This window comes from Schistocerca gregaria, chromosome 3, assembly GCF_023897955.1.
Source record: "Schistocerca gregaria isolate iqSchGreg1 chromosome 3, iqSchGreg1.2, whole genome shotgun sequence".
NCBI classification, from domain to species: domain Eukaryota; kingdom Metazoa; phylum Arthropoda; class Insecta; order Orthoptera; family Acrididae; genus Schistocerca; species Schistocerca gregaria.
In genome coordinates, this window is record NC_064922.1 from 955,575,640 (window position 1) to 955,597,245 (window position 21,606).

General features: G+C 42.3%; 1 protein-coding gene across 2 annotated transcripts in view; it reads right to left on the reverse strand.

Annotated features, from left to right (window-relative positions):
* The window catches only part of LOC126355933 (CD151 antigen), a 176,520-nt gene that overhangs the window by 114,601 nt on the left and 40,313 nt on the right, over window positions 1-21,606 (reverse strand). Inside the window, exon 2 of one of the 2 annotated variants that reach the window (XM_050006504.1) lies at window positions 13,612-13,649. The exons of the other annotated variant lie outside the window; for it this stretch is intronic. The gene's annotated coding sequence lies outside the window, so the exon portion shown is untranslated. The remainder of the gene's footprint in view (window positions 1-13,611; window positions 13,650-21,606) is intronic. 2 annotated transcript variants of the gene reach the window in all.

A 21,606-nucleotide genomic window follows, 5' to 3' on the forward strand; every position in this document is an offset into this window, starting at 1 on the left:
ATAGCACACACCGGTTGGGCATTTTGATCACAATAGCCATACATCAACACGATATCGACCTTTTCCCCAATTGCTAAACGGTCGATTTTAACACGGGTAATGTATCACGAAGTAAATACCGTCCGCGCTGGCGGAATGTTACGTGATACCACATACTTATTTGTGATTCTATCACAAAGCGCAAAAAGTGGTTCAACTAACACATAGTTCTTTACGTACTACACGAATATGTAATAAAAAATTGTGATTCATATTTAAAAAAACGCAGTTGACATCAGTTTGACCTATGGCAGCGCTATCGAGCGGCCAACCACAGCGCCATCTGGTTTCCCCTCAAGTTAGACGAGTTTCGTTCTTTGTAGTTTGACGCTTATTTCGTGAGATATTTGGCCTGGTCACTATCAATGGACCACCCTGTATTTAAAATGTCCATACCTGCCTCATTTTACATTACTGATTGTGTCTATTTACAGACATTGCTTCTTTTTCCAAAGAATCATTAGATTTCACATTCGTAAATAATTCTCTACAATTAAAATTTACTGCTACTCGCAGCTCTGCTTTTACAAGCTCTATGGTACATTTCTTGCGCACCTCTGTCCATTTATGGTTCATTAGGGAAAAAATTCTTTCTACCTCAGCATTTGAACCAAGAATGCTTAATACAAACCCAACTACTTTCAGCAAGTTGGGAACCTGAAAATCTTTGGCATACAAGGTACAGGAAACACTAACCCACCTTCTGTTTGCATTGCCTTCCATAGATAAGCTTTCCTTGAAAATATTCTTTACATAACAAAGTTCCTCGTGCAACAATTCTTCATCTACATTATCTATGTGCACTGACTCCATTATTACTTGAAGAGGCTTAAATTTTTGCTCAGAACTTAGACAAAGAGATAGCGAAGACTCAATTGACATTGGCAGTTACCCTTCAAATTTGAAATTCTTGAGCAGCTATGTTTTCAATGACGCACAAAATTCCGTAAGATTATCTTCAATGCGTTTCTGGTTAGGGAGCAAATTAACTTATTTAAGACGTGCTGTATCAGTAAATGACTGGCCTTGAATCAGTGTCAACAGGCCAAGAGTGAAATCTATGGACTCATGACCAGTGTACGGAAACTATATGCATACTGTTTTCATTGTCCTGCCATTGTGGTTCTGTTCGGTAGCCATCGGAAAAATCCTAAATTCGTGCCGCAAAACATCACATTTTCCTTTTTCCAAATATCTTTTCTTAACGTATTTTTTCAAACTCCCCTACCATCACAAAACAGTTAATTTTCTTCACTGAATGAAGGCAGCCTGGGCGATGCAGTATTTCTCGACCCCAAAAACATCTAACTCTTGACTGCACCTACGTTTATTAATCAAGGACTGTCAAGGGCTTGGTCCATTTCGAGAGTGCAGCCGCATAAACTTAAACGTCCCCTTTGAAAAATTATACAAGACTGTGTGTAAACTGACAATATTTTTAGCGCAACGCAATCTGACTTTCGAAAATCCCTACAAAAAATGGCCCTGACTAACATTAACCTCTATGTTTCACAAATCACTTACCTCACAAAAATCTTCGTTACTCAAGCTACTGCAATACAGCGAGCGCCACTACTGCCAGCTAAATAAAAGATTCAAACTACTGAAGGCACTAACTACTGATAGGCATAGTTTGTAAATGAAAGATTTTAATACAGAACAAACAATGTATTTACCTTAATAGAAATAATATATATATAGCAGTTCATGACATCCAGTCTTACAAATTTCAAAACTCCGCCATATCTCTCCCCACGTCCACCACTGCTGGCGGCTCACCTCCAACTGCGCAACGCTACGCGCTGTTAACGTCCAGCTGCCCAACACTACAATGGCAGACAATAATGCAAACCAGCCACAGACTGCACACGGCACAGCCAGTGATTTTTCATACAGAGCGCTACGTGGCGTTACCAATAAGAAAACCTAAACAGCCCACTTACAAAGCTGATATTTCGGCAGTATACCTTAGTCGATTTCAAGGTGAGCAAACGCACTGGAACTATAGTACATGTTCCGTCGCTTTAACCTCGCTGTCTGTTCTGGTCTATACGCCCAGAAATTTTTATGAATTTCGTTGCTCATTGTTTTAAAAATCAGGTAAACTTTAAGAAATGGGTGATTCAGAAAACGCATAAGCAAGACGATTAAAAAGTTTTGTTAGTTCGGCCATTAGGGGGTGATCACTTCAGACTATACTGCGCGGTCAAATACTCATTAGTTTTCTACTTTATAGTAATAAATATTTTTGTCGTTCCAACTTAATCTGAAAGAACAAGACCTCCGGACTTACAACATCGTGTTTGTTTTTTGCTTTTTCCGAAACATGGTTTACCACTTCTCAATTACGAATATTTATTGTATCTGCTCTGTTCGAACTGTGACACCATGCCAATTAGATCATTAACAAATGTTGGGCTGGAAGAATCAGTAAATCCAACAGACGAAGGAAAACTTTCCAAGTTTGAAAATTATGGAAGTAATGCATCCGAAGGCAAGTGTTCTGGCGGTGGCGACGACAATACGCAGCCTGTACTAAACAGTTTAGGCTCTTTCTTCCTAAAAATGGGAATGTTGGATGGCTGGCTATAAGCTTCGAACACCGCCGAGAGTACTCCAAGAGTTACCAGTTAACGATCAGCACGACAAGTAGTATTTCTACAGTGCTTCAAAATTAAATAACGGAGATAAATACTGAGGGCACAACATTGTTGGAGAAACTTTGCAAGTCTGCTCGCAGAACAATGCATCAAGCAAGTGTTTAAGAGCAGTAGATTCTCAGAGTCACCTGATGCATTCAAAATCCAGAAAATGTGGCAAATTTGTCAATCAGCGGCAACAAGAAAATCTACTAAAAGTGCACGCTTTAATCCGTGTGCAGAAAGCAATGAAAAGCAATGACAAGAAAACATACATTGTCTGGAAAACGTAATAAACATCTTTCCGAAATGTCACCTCGGCGAATCTCTATGATAAAATCTTCGAGTTGACAGCCGAGTCAATGTGTTGTTTTCCAGCAACGTTTCAGCAAGTTTCTTACTTGCCATCTTTAGGCGAAGTGGCAAGTAAGAAACTTGCTCAAACGTTGCTGGAAAACAACACATTGACTTGGCTGTCAACCCGAGAAGATTTTATCATGTCACCTATTTGTGTCCATACTGCAATCAGCCGAATAAAATAGTATGGAAAATTTAATACGGATCTCCTACATTTTGGTACGTAACAAAGTCAAGAATTGTATGAAAAGGTATTGGAAGTTATTCTGCAGTTTTTTAATGTCGGGTCATACTGAAACAGTACATTTGAATAAAACGTTCTGTCTTCAAGCGGCGTCAGTTCGAATTAAATCGTCGAGCTTTCGATGACCAGCTTGGCCACCGTCGTCAGGAGTTCACTGACTGCCGGGGCTGCTACGGTTTCTCGCGTATGTAGGGATGTTGGCATTATCAGCAGCCAATCACATAGTTCCAATGTGGCGCGTGTATGAATCGTCACGTGGCGCCAGGGGCAGGCGCCACGTTTGAAACTGCCGCCCCTGCGTCGCGCATTTGTCTTTGCGTTCTTTCGATGTCCAAGCCCGCCTCCATGCCCTGCTCAAGCGGCCGAGATTCGTTAAACGACAACAATTTCAACAGAGACCAGCGTTACAGACTCAGCAGGGCTTGGGGACGGGCGTTGGACGTCGAAAGAAAGCACAGACAGATGCGCGATGCGGGAGCGGCAGTTTCAAACGTGGCACCTGCCCCCTGGCGCCACATGACGTCACCGGTGCTGCCACGAGCGATAGCTCCACTAGCTGCCCGGGTCTATCTGATTGGCTGCTGATGCTATCATGCACACACAAGCGAGAGACCGTAGCAGCCCCGGCAGTTGCACCGGACACCCCACAGAATAGCGGGAGTCCCGCTGCTTACACACCGATTCCGACAAGCGGCACATCGTTTCTACGCGGCAGCACGGATGTCGGAGAACAAACTAGTCCGCAACCTGGGCGAACAGGTGGCCGGGTCTGTTGCCAGAGTGAAGGCACGCCGCAACATTAGCGAGACGATCCACCAGCAGCAACGCAACCGCGAGGACGATTCGAACGAGAAGACAACACTCAACACCCCAAGGAAGTAGGAAAGGCGCGATCCGCTCACCCTGCAACTCACCGGAGCATGAAGCTCCGTGAATTAGCGTAGCGTAGCCCTGGCAGACAGTGAACTCCTGACGACGATAGCGGAGATGGTAATCCAAAGCTCGAGGATTTTATTCGAACTGACGAGGCTTGAAAACCGAGAACGTTTCATTCATGTTTGCCGTCGGGGAAGACTCCGAGGGCAAACAGTACATTTGTACGGCAAAAGTGAACAGAACAGCAGCGTTAAACCATAGAAACCACAAGCGCCAGAGATGGTTGGTTGCTTGATTTGGAGGATGCGACCAAACAACGAGGTCATCGATCCTATCGGATTAGGAAGTGATGGGGAACGAAGTCGGCCGTGCGCTTTGAAAGGAACCATCCCGGCATTTGCCTGGAGTGATTTAGAGAAATCACGCAAAACGTAAATCAGGATGGCTGGACGCCGGTTTGAACCGTCGTCCTCCAGAATGCGTCCAGTGTGCTAACCACTGCGCCACCTTGGTCCGTCGCGAAGAGTGCATATTTTGAATCTGTGAATTGAATAGAACTGCACGTCCAAAATGTTAAACTTTTCGTTTTGGCCTGTTGAAAACTGCAATGCCCTCATGTGTTCTCTTTTCCTCCAATATTTTTCATCTTTTCACCACGTCGTTTTATTCATTCAGGTTCATATTTTTTCCTTACTGCTTCCTCCTCGGACTCGAGAAATTAACACTTTTCTGAGAATTATTTTTCAGCTGCTTTTTCTGCTTTTATGTGCTTTTCTTTTAAGTCTTTGAATCCAGCTTGTTAATTTCCTTCACCAGAGATACTTGATATCTCTGATAACCTTGAGTCATTAATCATGTATAAACGTAAAAAGTTTCCTCGTCTCAATTTTTTTGTATTTCATGTTCTCCGGGCTACTTTCTTATCAACACAATTTAACACAATGTTTTAGCAAATTTCTGCTCTAAAGGCAAAAGTTTTGTCGTCGAGTATACGTAACTACGACAGTAACAACGTCCGCCTTGAGGTTGAAGTTCACTCTCGTGTCCGCGTTTGCTTAGAAATTTATTTTTGAATAGCTTATCCCTTGGGCAAATTTTTTCTTCTTTTCTATCTAATAAAAAGTCCACTGATGTTGCTATAACTTCAGTGAAGCATGTAGAAAAGTACACTAAATGCTCTACGGTTGATGACAAACTGTGAAATGAAGAGTTGTAACACAAAATACAGAAAGCAACGAAAACCACACGATGTGCTACAAGGTTTTCAAGTATGTAAATAATTACCTTAAAAACTGATATTGTTCTATTATGTGCAGGTAGTTTAACAGAGACAGTAGAAAACCCACTGATGCTTTAGATTCAGCAAAACATGTAGAAATTGGTAGAAAAGTAAAAATTGCTCAAGTTCAGACCTATACAAAAACAAATAGGACAGGTTTTATATTCACAACAGGATGTTAAAGTAAAATTCATTTAAAACTAAGTTTTACAATACAGGTATAAGACTGCAAAGCAGGCAATGAATATTTGATATATTTAGTTAAACTTAGCTTTCATATGGTTCTGCCTTCTCAAATAATTCTTGTGACAGTAATTTGTCCATTTACACTGTGTTTTTATAATTATCTCATTCTTGTTTGTAGCTCTACATGCTCTGTCATTTATTTGATTTCAAAAGCGAAAAGAGCGTATTCCTCACTAATGTCACATCTCAGCTCAAGCTCACAAAAATGCTAGCAGAGTTGGCAGTTGACTTCACTTATCCACTAACGATCTTTATGTGACGAGTTCTAAGCTTTGGTTGGAAAACAGCACGGTGTTGAGCGTTCAGAAAACTTTTCGTATCACCACGTCAGTTCGTTGGCAGGTTTTCTGCTGGGGTTAGTTCGTAACACCTAGCGTTTTGGTAGAAGTGGTGCTGTGTCGAAGCGATATCTTTTCCTCGAAAATAATTATTTCCTGTGCTGAAGCGCAGGGGAATTTATGGGACTCACTGAATGACCAACAATGTTCTTAGAAACTTCGCAGCAACGACAGACGGTAATGAGCTGACGTCAGTAGACTTGTCTCGTTTCGAAACTTAAAGCTCCGCGACCGTTCTGGCCACTGTTGTTGGAGGTGGGACGGCATACATCACCACCATCGTACATTCAACGGAATTCGTTGAAATATTCATTAATGCGGTCGCGCCTACACCAAGCGTCTCTAATTTGGCAGTTGCTGCATGAGCTCACCCCTTTGGAGCAAACCAGAACTACTTCATCGCAATTCTTATTTTTCGTTACATATGAGTTTCAGTAATCGTCTTCACATTCTGTGGAATAAGCGAAGGACAAATCAAATGCGTAACGTGAAAGCGGGCCGATACATATGACAGTACTTACAACCTAAAGACAACAATTTCCGTAAAACGTCAGTTTTACGATCATTCCAGAACACGTAGGCCGGGTGCAGACTGGATGTGAAGTAGACTGTAATACCATGGGAAGGATAAGGAAACCATAACCGTCGCTAGATGAAAGCGTAATGCCCAGAAATATTGTCATGATGGCTTATACGTAAGGAGTGATATGACTCAATTTACGCATTATATACTCGAATAGCAAAATAACTTTTTTTACGCTTTCGAAAGCCTACTTTTGAAACGGACACGGTAAAGATGATACCCAACAGAAAGAAAAAGCAAACTTTTTCGATAATAATATTGTGGCAGTATACAACAGGCATTTTTTAGTTCAACATTTTGCTGATACAGGACCAACAACCTTTAGTATTTCACGAAGAGTTTATTATCAAATCCATCATGAAATGAAATGTTTGGCTAGGACCTCCCGTCGAGTAGACAGGTCGCCTGGTGAAAGTCTTTAGTCGCAGTTGAGCTACATACGTTTGATGACTAGTTTCGGACCAACTGCTTCATTCTCAAGCATGACCTGAGGCTGCACTGACAGTGCCTGATCTTATAACAATGGCAGTAGATGCTTTACACAGTAATCATGGATAAGTGTCGCCATCGACGCGTGCCTACTTCGCAAGTCAAAATTCTAACTTGCTAAGGAGGCACATGTTGATTGTGACATTCGTCTACGATTACTCTGTAAAGCACGTATTACCATTGTAACGTTCGTCATTAACATCGCGCAACGTCAGTGCAGCCTCAGTAGGTCAAGATTGAGAACGAACCAGTTTGTTCGAAACTCGTCGCAAAATATATGTTCCGGTATGCCGTATACAAGAACTTACTTAAACACATCATATGGCAGTCTAAATAACACTACAGATACAGTAGAGGATTGATCACACTATCTGTAAACATTAACAACCATGCAGAAAGACAACAGTAACAAAAGATACAGTTCCAAGTAAAAATGTAAGTACTATCTGACATCCGCGTGGCTGAGCAGAATCCGTGTATGCCCGTTTATTTATTAAACCTGACCTGATTAGAGCTGTCGGTCACTCTTAGATCGGACCAGGGTTACGAATACTAGCTTTTTACGTCATTGTTATCTAAGAAATAACTTTTAATTACATAGTCTTCAGAACCCATCTTAAGCGTCAGCAGCTGTGGGGCCTGGATACAGAACTGAGGGCAAAAGCCGATACTTGTCACTGTTCACTAGTTTCAAAACAATATGGAAGCGTTCATCCTGATGGTAACTTAATTAGCTATGCAATTATTTCAGGCAGAGTTTAACTCATCACAGGGACAGTTAGTTTGGGGGATGGAGGCAGAAAAAGTGTACCAGAAAAAATGATCCATCCGATATTCCGTATTGATTTGAAGATCATTGGGTATTGTCGAAACCAATCTAAGATTGTGGAACGAACTTTTTTTTAACTGACGCATTTTATTACCAAAAGTGTTCAAGTGAATTTGACAAAGCGTTCTTGGCAGTTTCGTTAGACTTACATTTTTATTTATTTTTCACTTTTAGATTATACTGTAAACGAAACGCTCTTCTCAGACAATTGACTTTTGTAAAAGACGTGAATGCAGTCCGGATGGACACGTAGCTTACATAGGTAAAGCAAATTCGACAGTACTGCCTTTACTCTTCGCAACAGAAAGATAAAGCGTGTCCGAGACCACTTTACGGAAACAGTCCAAACTCCGCTGGCAAGAGACCCAGGGGCTGACGCAACGGTATTTCTGAAGTAGCGGAAACCTCCAGTGCTGCTAACTTGGGCAGCATTCGTCCATCACTGGCCTACTTGATCGCACGTCTGCCTAGCATTGCCTCTCGGACTTGCGAAAGTCCTGTGGAGAAAGCAATACTGTCTACAGTTTCTTCATTTTACCGTGGAAGTGCCCTTAGCTTCTTACGCCAGGCGTCTAAGCTCTCCAAATTATAATTTTGTGTGCTGGATCTGCTTGTGTGACAAGCTAAACTGCGGCTTTGGTGCAATTTTTTTACAAGCAAATTTCTATAAATGTTTACCCCATATGGGTTCATTCAGAGGCCCTACCTTTTTTAAATTTATAGATCTTCCGGAAATCAGAACTGTGAAAATTCCTAGTATCTCCATGTCACATGGTTTGTACTTTTAAATGTCGTTTGTCTCCCCTAAGGACATGAAAAGTCTCGAATGCTGAAAAATCGATACCCGACATCAGTGATCGCTAGAGATGTGCGGTTACGTTTCGACGCTTCTGGGAAACTATGGTACTCCGCAGTCAGGCTTTATGCACGTCTCAGAGACTACACTGACTGTTTTAGAGCTATTTCTTCACAACAACAACCACCCTTGCGTAATCCAAGTGCCCAGGAGTTTTCCTAAGCCGCAGACCACCGGTTTCATTTCCTCCGACGCTGCACTTCCGCTGTACGCAACTTAGCAATGCGAACTCACGAGCCACATTCGTCATCGTCGTATTTCGCCGAAAAGTTGCTAAGTACTCTGTTGGCGTCATCTTCCGCGTTTCGTCGTCTCGGTATTTCAGTACGTGAGTCCTCTTTCAGCGGCAATGTTTGGGACGCTGTAATCGCACGAATGCCTCTACACATAGGCTAAAATGTTGCAACACATTCTTTCCTAAGGAGAACTGCGCTATACTATTATCGACAACTTTTTTCTTGCTGATTGTAGTGGCAGTTGCTTACCTTAAGAATATTACAATACACTTCTGTTGTGCAATCACCGGTAGTAGCTGGTTGCTTGTAATGTAGATGATTGACAAACCCAAATCGAATAACTACATGAACGGTACTAAAACTGAGAAAATAATGTTTGCCGGTACTGAAACGTTAAAAATGCTAAGTGTACACTGTTCATTTTCCACTATTTTGCACATATTTTCCGCGTTCGACTAACGAAATTCATAAACTAACATTAAACCTTTTCGTGACAGGTATACGCATTTCACCTCAGTCAAGAGACGAAATAAAACATGTATTAAGACAAATTACACCTGACGATGGACCCACAAGATCCGAAAGGCATCGTGTCGTTAATAAAAGACGAATACGTTGTGGCTAATGGTGTTTAATTCATACCTCCAATGTTTTGAACACAGTCAAGGATGTAGGTTGCAGTAGATACTGGGAGATGAAGCTTGCACAGGATAGAGGTGCATGGAGAGCTGCATCAAACCAGTCTCAGGACTGAAGACAACAACAACAACAACAACAACAACAACAACCCAACGTATTTGTACCTCCCTGATTTTTGTAATGCAGAACAGAATATGTTTTATCGTAAAATTTATTTTCGGTATTACCCATTAACACAAAACGGTGATTTCGACGATGGAGGAACTTAACCAAATACAATATTTTAACAAGCAGTAAGTAGGCTAGTGTAGGCTATGTGATTTCTATACAAATTATTCTCAGTCCAAAGATTAATCTGGGGAATATTCCGAACTATGCGCTTCCAGTGAGGTAAGACAAATGTAGCTATTTAAAATGTCGCATCTGTGGAAGTCTCAACGAATGAACATTAAGTCCATACAAGATGAAGCAGGGCATACTCTTTGTTGGCATAATGATACCTCACACAAGTGCCGGAGTGCGTACCGGAAGGTACTAGAATGGTTCGTAATGGGCAAAAGTCTCACAAAACGTGCCGTAAAACAACCAGTTGACTAATCTGTATCATGATAGCGATCGTTGCTGTGGTGGTCCGGAATTCTGAAACGCCTTGCAAAAAGTGAATTGTACTCTTTGCATAGGGCACCACAGCACTCCAGTATTATGCAAACAATACCAAGATCCAATTTACATCTGTGTCCAGTAATCCAGTTTTCTTTCATGAAGAACCTGCTCATATTGAAAGTATTGGTATCTGGAGCACAGTATCCCAACAGCTCATTTTTGGTCTAGTGTTCGACGAGGACGTGCAAGTTTTCCCTCCAGCCCAGTCGTCAACCAACGGAACATTACTTTGCACCAAGGTAGAGCAGTTTGCAGCAGACATTCAAGTTGTATGCGTGCATATCGAAGGTAGGATGCTTTTCCCGTGATGTTAATGGTGCCTCATTTTGGAAATTTGTCTACTCCAATGCTCCTTAGTGGGTTGAATGAGCCGCTGTATAGAGTTAAGTGAGCCTCACCTCCTCTAACATCTGATGCTTATCGTGAGGGATATCGCTGTGCTACACGTGTGAATGAAGGCTATGCAATAAAACAGCAAGTTTTCCGCCATCGGGTGGTCACCGCAGGGCCTCAGTTTATTAGTTGTTGGACAGGCAATGCTGTACAATGTCTCCGTGAGAGTTATTTTCGATTGATAATATCCTAACCAGAAAATACGTCTATTTTTCGTAGTGTTAGTAGCAAAAATCGCCAGAATTCATGTCTAACGAGTCCAGTGGCATTCTGGCACACTCATACACAATTTATAGCTTTCCCTGCATCTTCCATTCGCTACGCTGGGGGGCAGGGCACACTGTTGAATTAAGTTACCCCAGAACTATCCTAAGATAGTGATGTGTGCGCATCGACCTAGCGGTTATCGATCCCGTCTGGCGCAAAGTTTGCCTGTATAGAGCGCTCCTGAGGCGAGGAGCAGACACGAGAGTGAACACGGAGCCGCTAGGAGGCGTGTTTTGAAGCACGCCGGGCGGCAGTGAAAGCTGGCAATGCGGAGAACTGAGACTGTTGGTGATTCTGACGTCCACTGGTTGACGGGACTCTGAGTGGATAGCCTTGTTTCTGCTCACGACGGCATTGGAACCATAGATGTTTTTGGGTGGGTGGGGGGATAGGAGGGTTGAGCAAAATTACAGCCTATGAACAGTGGTAACAACGTCATTTAATTATTGTTGCCTCATTCGAAATTCTCGTCCCCAGGGAAGCGTCCTGGGACCTCTGCTGTTCCTGATCTATGTAAATGACCTGGGTGACAATCTGAGCAGTTCTTTTAGGTTGTTCGCGGATGATGCTGTAATTTACCGTCTAGTAAGGTCACCCGAAGACCAGTATCAGTTGCAAAGCGATTTAGAAAAGACTGCTGTATGGTGTGGCAGGTGGCAGTTGACGCTAAATAACGAAAAGTGTGAGGTGATCCACATGAGTTCCAAAAGAAATCCGTTGGAATTCGATTACTCGATAAATAGTACAATTCTCAAGGCTCTCAATTCAACTAAGTACCTTGGTGTAAAAATTACGAACAACTTCAGTTGGAAAGACCACATATATAATATTGTGGGGAAGGCGAGCCAAAGGTTGCGTTTCATTGGCAGGGCACTTTGAAGATGGCAACAAGTCCACTAAAGAGACAGCTTACACTACACTCGTTCGTCCTCTGTTAGAATATTGCTGCGCGGTGTGGGATCCTTACCAGGTGGGATTGACGGAGGACATCGAAAGGGTGCAAAAAAGGGCAGCTCGTTTTGTATTATCACGTTATAGGGGAGAGTGTGCCAGATATGATACACGAGTTGGGAAGGAAGACATTAAAGCAAAGACGTTTTTCGTCGCGGCGAGATCTATTTACGAAATTTCAGTCACCAACTTTCTCTTTCGAATGCGGAAAGATTTTGTTGAGCCCAACCTACATAGGTAGGAATGATCGTCAAAATAAAATAGAAATCAGAACTCTAACAGAAAAGGTTTAGGTGTTCGTTTTTCCCGCGCGCTGTTCGAGAGTGGAGTGGTAGAGAGATAGTATGATTGTGGTTCGATTAACCCTCTGCCAAGCACTTAAATGTGAATTGCAGAGTAGTCATGTAGATGTACTTCAATCTGTGCTATGGGTATTGCCAACTGCCAGTCCTGAACGATTTCGTTAGTAGTGACATCCCCGTATTTTGATGATTTATCAAGTGTGGTTAATTTTTTTTATTTTATTTGCTTAACCAATTGATTGCTTGACGTTTTCCAGGCCATAGTTTATATTGCCATTATTGTCTGGCCTGCATTCCTGAAGCACGTATGAACATGTGTTGAGGCTTGTTGAATTAACACCATCTGTTTGTGTGTTTCAGAAGCTTGTCTTGTTCCTTTGTGTTCTCTCCCGTGTGTTCAGCAACCTGCCTGAGGCGGCCTGTTGATTGTTGGAGAGTAAAAGGGCTCGTGCCAAGAGCGGCAGTTCATTTGTAATGAAAGGTAAGCCGTGCAATCCTGCTTTGAGGAACGCCTGCGATTATAACCATTATCTCTTGGTGCATTTGCAGTTGCGTGAGTGGTGGCTTAATGTTAAAACCAAGAGTTTCTTTAATGTACACAGTAGTGTTGAACTATTGTCGAAGTTAACTCTAAAGTCATTCACTTGTCAACTTTTGAGAGGTTTCTATATTTAATTAGAGTAAATTTTATGAGAAACTTTGTCCTAAAATTTTATGCTCTGTGTGTGTGTCTTTTTTAATTTTGATTTTATTAGTAGATGCCAGCTTAGAGTAAGACCAAAAGTTATATTCTCGCCTAGTTATTTTTCTAGTTGAAGTACCAGGCTTATTTATTCTGATTGCTTTGATAGTGGTCGTTTAAATATTACTACTTGGTAAAATCTATTTTAGTCTTATTATTTTAATAGCTTGCCTAAAAGTTTAATGCTAAACGAGCTGACGTTTGTCTACCTGGCTTAAGATCAAGTCTGGTAGCGCACTGATTCTGTATGTATATTTCGCACTTTTTTTTTAAAGAAGTACCAACGAATGAAACTTGCTCAGAGTTATATTGTAATAATGTCCATCATGTTTGAGAATTATGGCCTGTGCTAGTGTAAAGTTGTGCTACAGATAGTATGAGCAGTCTTAGATATTGGCCCTTTGTAGAGCTCGGGTCTTTTCGTCCAGTTCTCAGTTAACGAATTGGGTCAGGCTGGCAAGTCCCTACTAACCACATCAACATCTTCATACATAAATACTACTCTGGTCATGTAACAGCGGCACTCACATTTGCGGAATATAGGGATCCAAAACCAGTAAAGTTTACCAGACGGCTATTTTTTTTTAATATGCCGAGAAGAATTGTCTTAGAACAGCGTGAAATATGAGTAAAAGATACTTACGTGCAGCTGTTTCAGTTCGAGCGGGATCTCTCTAAAATCTGTAAAGAGAGAAAATTTAACAAGTGATCAATTTCTCGGTTCATGCTAAAAGATATGTAGCATGGAGAATTCAATGGCGTAGGTTAATGTAATTCACGTAACTTATATGTTTACACTGCAAATAGTAAAATCGTGCAAAAATTTTTTTTTCAGACTACCAACCAGTTTTAACCCAAATGTTCAGTAATAACACCGTATTTCGTAACAAATCATTTCGCACATGCTACCTGCAGTTTCGACATACTGCCCAACAATTCTGTTTACCCTCTTTGCTAACGCCAGCCTCTTCTAGCGGGGATTGTCCGCTTGTGTCTTTCGCTGTCTGTCCGTATTTCGCATGTCTTCATTTTTCTTATATTTCTGTGGCAACTCCGTCTTTCTCAAAGTTCACATTTGATAGAATAGTATGTCCCAGATTCTTTACTAGACAGGTCAAACTGAGGTGATAACCACTGTATGTTCCACAATCTTATCTATTCTTAGACGTACATACTCAGTTCTTCCATAAGAAAACTAATACGTATCAACCGCATGATGATAAAAGAGGCAACAGGAACAACTTTTTTCAAGGACAGTACCAACAGCACCTTTATGCGGGAAACAACAAACACTTCAAAGTATACTCTTAAATCGCACTCTGCAGGTATTCTGTAATAAGTTCGATTCACCCTGAACGTCATTACATCATAAAAATCAACTTCAAAAGGGTTGACATTACTGATAAAGCAATTTCCGCAATGAAAGTTTTTCAGTAGCTTCTCTATGTTATTTATGCACAGCGCAGGCTATTACTTTGTTCATGTATCGCAAAACGTAAATATTTCGCCGGTTGGTTATGGGCATCATCAGGAGATAACACTCACAGGAAACCAAAGCACTCCCGCAACCTACACAGCGCGTCACGAAAACAAAACGCAAGCACTGGAAGATTAAGAAGCCGTAAAGGCACCAAGTCCGCTACAACATGTGCAATCGCAGTGAGAACAGGTCAACATCAGATGACAGGCGACTTGGCTGTGGTAGGTGAGTCACCTAACGCAAACCTCCCGTCAACGTCCTAACATTCTCTAGAATCTCAACACCACCTACACGAGTAATACCTACCTAAAGCACTTTGGGGTTCAGACCAACCATCGGGGTGAGGACAATTTTACTTCTGATTAGGGGAAACCCAAAATGCCTCAGTACCAATTCTCAGTGTCTTGAGGTGCGAGTGTACTCAGTTGCCAAAAGTTACACAGGCTTAATTTCATTTGCTTCCTCACCAGTTCCTTTATTTGGCCCGGCCGTCATACTCAACGCTCTCTGTACTACATTTCCAGTTTCAGTTGTTACCGCTAACGCCCATCGCAGCACAAAATCCGAAACTGGCGAGAAACAGGAAGTTATGGAGAAACTAGTTTAGAGTCCTGTTATCTATTTGCAGGAAATTTTACAGGGTCTCTACACCGAAATGTCATTTTTGAAGCGGTTTAAAAATAGTAAATCTGTTTCAGGTCTGACTTGTCCGTTGTGTGCAGAAACACCTAAAGTTGCAGCTTAATTTGTCAACGTTTGGGGCGTATTCATTGTTGTCCGTCCAAGCGAAAATTGCGTCATTTCAGAAGGCACAAACCGTACTTTGGTGCTCGGAGTTAAAAAAAAAAACAGTTTCGTTGTGTTTATATGAACGTAGCACCAGTCGCCATGAGGATAAAATCATGGCATAGGCAGTTCCTGGACAGTAGGCAGCGTTCTGAGGAGTCACGCAGCGGCCACCGTGAGCCTGGATATTAACCCTAGGACGCCTAACGAAGGGGGGGGGGGGGGAGGAGGGGGTTCGTTGAACTTTATGTCCCCTGCTTTTGTCCAAGTAACTTTCACACTGCATATTCCCTTTGAGTTATTGTCTTGTCTACTTTATGAAACAGTGTCAATATATTTTATAGAAAATTCCTGCTTTGAAAGAAAAAAATAAACTGATTATGGGCCCAACAACCCCCACCCCCCTTAGGCTTCCATGCTATAGAAAATTTCCCTTAGTAGGACTTCGTATTTCTCATCTCTTCAACAATGCAAGTTTCTTGTGGGTTGTTCTTGGTATTCACAACAATCGGTTTACTTTCAGAGGAAGTGATTGTTGATGTCAGTCAGCTGTTATTTATCTTGTAAACTTGCAGTGAGTTAGTGCAGTTTCCTACTCTTCACACCCAGACTTAGAAATGACAAAGAATACGTGACTTGTATTTAGAAAGAGTTCTGAATGAAATTTTAGATGAAGATTCTGAGTCGGGGAGTGAAAGTGAATATGAGGATGGTGTTACAGAGTATGAGTCAGATCGGAAAGTGATGTTAGAGAAGATGAAGATAGTTCAGCTTCAGGCAGTCACCATCAGGATGTTATTGTGGCTAAGTCTGGAAGAAGGTACGTAACCACACAGCCTACAATTCGTAGGAGGTCTGTTGCTAATATAGTAAGAAAGAAGGCAGGAGTAACTCCAGCTGGTGTTTGCCGTTCACCTGGAGAAGCCTTGAAGTTACTTCTTACGCCTGACATCATGGATGTTATAGTAAAACATTCAAATGAAGAGGCAGTTAGGCGAAATGTTACTTTGACTAATGAAAAAGAATTCTATGCCTTTATAGGAATCCTGATACTTAAGGGGGCAAATAAGGACAATTCTGTCAGTGTACACGATCTTTGGTCAGACCTAGTGGGTCGGCCAGTTTACAAGGGTATTATGGCAATGAAAGGTAGGTGTCATTTGTGTAAGAGAAGCTAAAACAAAGAAGCAGAAGTACAACAATGTAAGTCAACCAAAACAGTATTGTGGACAGTGCCATAAACGTGTGTAACACACATTCAGAAAAAATTGTGAAGTATGTCTCTTGCCTTGAAGTGGAGGACTACTCAGTCTATTGTATATGAACACATCTGTGTTTTGTATTGTAATATGTCAATTTTTTATTCACTCAATCCAATCTTCATAACAATTAACAACATTTATAAACCGATGCTTTAGTTAAAATACATAAACCATTTTGAAAGTTGTTATTTTTCGTCAGTAAACTTATTTAATACCTGTGGGCTCGCCGAACGCTCCCCTTAGGCATCCAAGTTAGAAAAGAGGGCTTGGGCGTCCTAGGGTTAAGTGAGAATGTCTGCCTAGCATGCCAACCAAGTCCTAGGAAACGAATTCGTCAGGATTCACGGAACTTCAGATGTCAGTGAAACTATCACATGATCTTTAAAAATCCGTTGCGTATTCATAAAAGGTGCAGATCCACAGGCCGTAGAGCCCGATGATAAGTACGGCGGCCCTACACAGTATCAGCAAGACCGGTTCGAGAGCATTTTCCCATAGAAACGACATATTTGACGCAACACAACCACCTCCCCCCCTCCTCCCTCCTCAACGTTTTCCTTCCCTTCCTTATACATTCCTTGCCGTTACTTCGGCTCTTGATGAGACCCTTGAAAATGCATCTAAATCCATTGAGCGTGGAAATGGACTGTTTTCGCTATTAATTACGACACACATAGCTTAAAAATTTTGCACTAAGGGCGCCTCCATCGGGGTTTCAGCTTGGTGCCCTAAGCGACCGCTTGTGACGATTGAGCCTTAAAGCCAGCTCTTAGTACCACGAAAAGGTGCGTGATAGTCCGAAAGTGAATGTGTGGTGTGGTCTCACTGAGGAGACAGTGACAGGAATGAGGCAGCTAGAGATGGTGTACTTTGGTTTCAACGAAATGGTGCTCCCCTTCCTGGTCGTTGGATGCTCTGACAATTCTGAATTTAACATTTCCAGGAGACTGGACTGGACTGGACGTGATGGACCCACGAATTGGCCTTCTGGTGACGTCACGCCAGTGGATTTACACGACGGTCAGGGTCACCAGTGCCGGACCTTCGAGACCTCCGTACTAGGATGGTGGAAGTTACCAGCACCCTCTCTCCAGACACGTTGCAGAGGACCCGGGTGGATATTGAACGCAGACATTCGTGTCACTGTACTGGCTCTCGTGAAAGCTTTTTGGTATGTAAACAATTTTTTTCAAAACTTAACACAAAACATTTTTAAGAGGGGAAATAAAATTTAATTATGTGTCGGGAACAAACTGAAAATAGGGCATTTCGATGTAACTGCCTTGTATATTGTAGTCTCAAAATGTTAGTGTTTACAGCGACGGAACGTAATCATTTTTGCAAAGCCGTATATTTGCGTTGTTAAGGCCTAACGCTCAGAGCTTCCAAAACTGGTGCAGCAACTACAGCTTTGTACAGATGCGGATGTCCGGAATAATACAATGGGGCGAAAAGAGTCATGGGTAGCGCTGTGAACAAGTGGCGGTAGCATGCAGAACACAAAGCATACATAGGCAGTGCATTGTTAAGCTATCATTTGTTATCAGAGGATTCGTGTGAAAACGTTTCCGATGTGATCATGGCCGCACGATAACAATTAATAGACTCTGGGAAATCTTAGAAACACTGGGTAACAGAAGAAATACTTCAGTTGATCGATGAAAGGAGGAACTACAAAAATGTTACGAGAAACTCAGGAACACTGAAATACAAGTAGCTGAGGAATAAAATAAATAGGAAGTACGGAAGCACAGGGAAGCTAAGACTAAATGGCTGCATGAAAATTGTGAAGAAATCGACGTGATAGTCGGGAGGACTGACTCAATATAGGAAAGTCAAAACAACCTTCCGTGTAATTAAAAGCAGATATGGTAACATTAAGAGTGCAACGGCAATTCCCTTGATAAATGCAGAGAGAGAGAGAGAGAGAGAGAGAGAGAGAGAGAGAGAGAGAGAGAGAGAGAATAGGCGGAAAGAGTACACTGAAGGCCTGTATGACGGGGAACGTTTGTGTGATATGACAGAAGAGATAGAGGTGGATGTATTAGAATCAGAATTTAAGAGAGCTTTGGAGGACTTGAGATCAAATAAGGCAGAACAGATAGACAACATTCCATCAGAATTTGTAAAATTATTGGGGGAAGTGGCAACAAAACGACTATTCACGTTGTTGTGTAGAATATGAGTCTGGTGATGTACCATCTGACTTTCGGAAAAATATCATCCACGCAATTCTGAAAACTGCAAGAGCTGACAAGTGCAATAGTTATTGCACAATGAGCCTAACAGCTCATTCATCCAAGTTGCTGACGAGAGTAGTACACAGAAGAATGGAAAAGAAAATTAAGAATGTGCTAGATGACGATCAGTTTGACTTTTGAAAAGGTAAAGGCACCAGAGATGCAATTCTGACGTCGCGGTTGATAGTGGAAGCGAGACTTAAGAAAAATCGAGAAACATTCTTAGGATTTGTCGACCTGTAAATAAAGTTTCAACAATTTAAAATGGTGCAGTATGTTCCAAATTCCGAGAAAAATAGTGGTAAGCTACAGGGAGTGACGGGTAATATGCAATGTGTAGAAGACCCTAGAGGATCTAAGTGTGGCCGACCAAGAACGAAGCGCTCGGATTAAAAACGGTGTAAGACAGGGATGTAGTCTTTCGCCCCTACTGTTTAATCGGTACATCGAAAAAAACACTACTGAAAATAAACGAAAGGTTCAGGAGTAGAATTCGAGGTGAAAGGACATCAATGATACGATTCGCTTATGAAATTGCTATCCTGAGTGGAAGTGGAGAGGAATTACATGATCTGCTGGATGGAATGGACAGTCTAATGAGTACACAGTATAGACAGAGTAAATCGAAGAAAGACGAAGGTAATGAGAAGAAGTAGAAATGAGAACTGTGAGAAACTTATCAGGATTGATGGTCACGAAGTAGATGAAGTTAACGAATTCTGCTACCTAGGCAGAAAAATAACGAGTGACGGACGGAGCGAGGACACATCACAAGGAGACTAGCACCGGCAAATAGGGCTTTCCTGGCCAAGAGAAGTCTACGAGCATGAAACATAGGCCTTAATTTGAGGAACAAATTTTGAAAATGTACCATTGTATAGTAGTGAAACATGCACTCTGGGAACATCAGAACAGAAGAGAATAGAAGTATTTGAGATTAGTGCTACAAACGAATGTTGAAAATAAGGTTGACTGATAAGGTAACGAATGAGGAGGTTTTGCCTAGAATCTACATCTACATTTATATTCCGCAAGCCACCCAACGGTGTGTGGCGGAGGGCTCTTTACGTGCCACTGTCATTACCTCCCTTTCCTGTTCCAGTCGCGTATGGTTAGCGGGAAGAACGACTGCCGGAAAGCCTCCGTGCGCGCTCTAATCTCTCTGATTTTACATTCGCGACCTCCTCGGGAGGTATAAGTAGGAGGAAGCAATATATTCGATACCTCATCCAGAAACGCACCCTCTCGAAACCTGGACAGGAGCGGAAAGGAATATGTGGGAAACACTGATAAGGCGTAAGGCCAGAATGATAGGACATCTGTTAAGACATGAGGGAATGACTTCCATGGCACTAGAGGAAGCTGTAGTGGGCAAAAACTGTAGAGGAAGACAGAGATTGGAATACATCCAGCAAGTAATTGAGAACTTAGGTGGTAAGTGCTACTCTGAGATGACGAGGCTGGCACAGGATTGGAATTCGTGGCGGTCAGTCAGAAGACTGAAGAGAGGAAAAAAAAAAAAACAGTTCTTAGGCGCATAGGACACGCCATTTCGGAAATTGTTAGGGGATCAGTATTCAGAAACCCACAGTGTTAAGAGTGTGGCGAGAGTACCAAATTACACGCATTACATTTCGCCACGGACAACGCAGTGGCCGACGGCCTTCACTTGAAATCAGATAGCAGCGGCGTTTGTGTGTCATTGCGAAGAGACAAGCACAACAGCGTGACATAACCGCGGGAATGAATGCGGGACGTATCCGATAGGACAGTGCGGCGAAATCTGGCATCAGTGGTCTGCGCTTACCAGACGGCCTACGCCAGTGCTTTTGCTAACAGAGTGGAAACTGTGGCCTGGTCACATGAGTTGATAAAAGCTAGTGGTAGGGTTCGAGTACGGCGCAGAACTCACGAAGTCACAAACCCACATTGTCCACAAGGCACTGTGCAAGCTCATGGTAGCTCAATAGTGACGTAGGCTCTGTTTTCATGGAATCGACCATGTCATCTGGTCCAACTGAACCGATCATTTACTGGAAATGGTTACGGTCGGTTGCTTAGGATGATTGGCAGCCTTTCACGTACTTCATGTTCCCAAAAAATGATGGATTTTTTATAGACAGCAATGCGCTATGTCATCGGGCCAATTGTTCGCGATTGGTTTGGAGAACATTCTAGAGAGTTCGGACTAATAATCTGTACAGCCATATCGCCCGACTTGGGACATAATCGAGAGATCAGCGTGTGCGCAAAATCCTGCACCGGCAACGCTTTCGCGAGTATGAACGGCTATAGAGGCAGCAAGGCTCAGTATTTCTGCAGGCGAATTCCAAAGACTTTTAGAGTCCATGTCATATCGAGTTCGCTGCACTACGCCGGGCAAAAGGAGGTCCGGTACGATATTGGGAGATGTCCAATGACTCGTCACCTCAATGTATCCACTTTTTGGTTTAAAGTTGAAGGACAGTGTCGGCTTATACGGTATGCATCAAAATATGTTACTAGCACTCGGCGAACGAAATTGCATGAATCACCGACACATGAATGTATTGCCTGCGGGCATGCTGGGGATGTGTGCGAGGCGCAGGTGGGGCGGCGGCCTACGAGCGCTTCACGCGCACCTATCGCGACCTCCTATTACTTGCAATCTGTGGAGCGCGCTCTAGCCGTCGTTAGCTACAAAACCGGTGGATTTATCAACGTTTCTGATAGGCATACTTAGAAGCACAAAACGCAGTCGTCACACTTGCGCCACAGTGATATGATTTAACATTATGGTGAATGAACACGGATTAGGTAAATGAACCATGTGACTTACATTTAACGATGTGCAACATGTAACAACTTCATTTGACTTCCAACTACCAAAT